At 26.5% G+C, this 1,712-nt stretch overlaps 1 long non-coding RNA gene across 1 annotated transcript; it reads left to right on the top strand.

The window, feature by feature from the left end:
- Positions 1 to 27: 27 nt before the first annotated feature.
- On the top strand, positions 28 to 1,698 carry LOC111033789. The gene is made up of 3 exons (XR_002604468.1): positions 28 to 481; positions 553 to 618; positions 1,303 to 1,698. It is a non-coding gene; the product is annotated as an uncharacterized LOC111033789 (long non-coding RNA).
- Positions 1,699 to 1,712: the final 14 nt, after the last annotated feature.

Below are 1,712 nucleotides of genomic sequence, written 5' to 3'. Positions count from 1 at the left end.
AGTATTTTGTTAATATTGAAATTTCTTTAAATCTTTGAGGGGACGATTGCCTATGGGATATTTGGGTGGGGAGGAGGTTATAAGCAAAATTGTTCTCTAATTCCTTCAAAAAGGTAAGTTGTATCCTATAGTCCAGGGGTGGTCGGCGTTAAATAAGTGGCGAGTAATAATATAGTAAACAATTTAATAAGAAATAATATGAAAAGCAGGAAAAGAAATAAAGGTGTAAGTTGATAAAAAAGTTATAGATACCTTGTGAGAATATATTAATCAATGAATGATTTGGCATAAACCAAGAATATATAACTATCTAATAATGTCAATTAAAAATTGTAATGACACCATCTTAATTGATAATTTTTAGGAAGAAGTAGCAGAATATCTAAAGTCAACAAAAATATGTCTTACAAAAATCACCTATGAGATTGAATTAGCTCCAGTAGACGCAAGTTCTCCAAATACGGTGAATACATATGCAAAAGTATCGTAGATTTCAATATTTTTAAGAAAACACATTTGATTCTTTCATTAGGTACATTTAATATGTTTTAGGTGTGTCAAGGAAAATTGAATATTTCAAATTCGTGTGTACAAAATACAATATATTTTTTTGACAAGGTAAAATCATAAATGTTGGACTAAAATATTAGTTTTCAAAATAATTTAAACCAATTGAAATTTCATACATATGTATATATGATCGCCAAATGATCGTTATTTTATATTATGATTACTATATTTGTATCATACTTTGTACAAGCAGACTGGCAGTCTCTAAGTACTTATATCGAAAATAAATATATTTTCTAGATTTTTAAACTTGTATAAAATGAAAATCTTTTATTTATTTTTGATAATATATTTAATAGGTTTTTAAAAATTCTGTATTAGCATGATTTCAGTTTTTAATTTAGAAATTAAAATCCACTAAACAAATTAAAAAAATATTTTTGTAGCTCTACCAATTTAGTTACCGTTTAATATATTAAGAGTATAAATATTTTACAGATATAGTTTAGTAAAGCCAAAATTCCACTTTTTGTGTAGATAATGTGCAATGAATCCATATAAAATATATGTTGTCCTAAAAGCTATTATGATGAAGCAGATGATTGGCATTTAAAATATAAATTTCATACTGTAACTGGCCATCGATTGTAAACTTTAGCAACACAATATTATGTACATACGTATAATGTGATTAAAGAACTAATTCTAGCCGTATTCTAGAAATTAATTTGTCTGATTTAAATAGTTATTATTATTAAATTTATTTAATCATATTTTTTTATGGTTTTATAGGGAACGTTTGCACTTAATCAAGACAGTGGAGTAGTTGTCCGGTATCTCGATCTTGATGACATTAACAACGACTGTAGTTGTAGTTCAGCGTTTATGGGATTTCAAAACATAGTTGCAGGCCTCCGCAAGGGTTCACAAACACCGTGTACGAAATTTGATATTCAATCAGACCAATATTTATATAAATAACCAGCTTTTTCATTAACTGTTAAATAAATATACAATTTATACCCAATTTCAAATCAATTCAGGCATACAAAAATTCACAACCTTTTTTTTTGTCAAAGACACAGAGTGGTATGATGTATTTTGTTGGGCAGCAAAAATTTCAATTTTAATCTTGTTCTAATAAACAGCTGTAATAAGTATTTATATTTAGCTATTATAAATTACATTGAACTATAAATTAA

The sequence above is a fragment of the Myzus persicae genome, unplaced genomic scaffold (genome assembly GCF_001856785.1).
Source record: "Myzus persicae strain clone G006 unplaced genomic scaffold, MPER_G0061.0, whole genome shotgun sequence".
NCBI classification, from domain to species: Eukaryota; Metazoa; Arthropoda; class Insecta; order Hemiptera; family Aphididae; genus Myzus; species Myzus persicae.
This window is presented reverse-complemented; position numbering and strand designations above follow the sequence as displayed.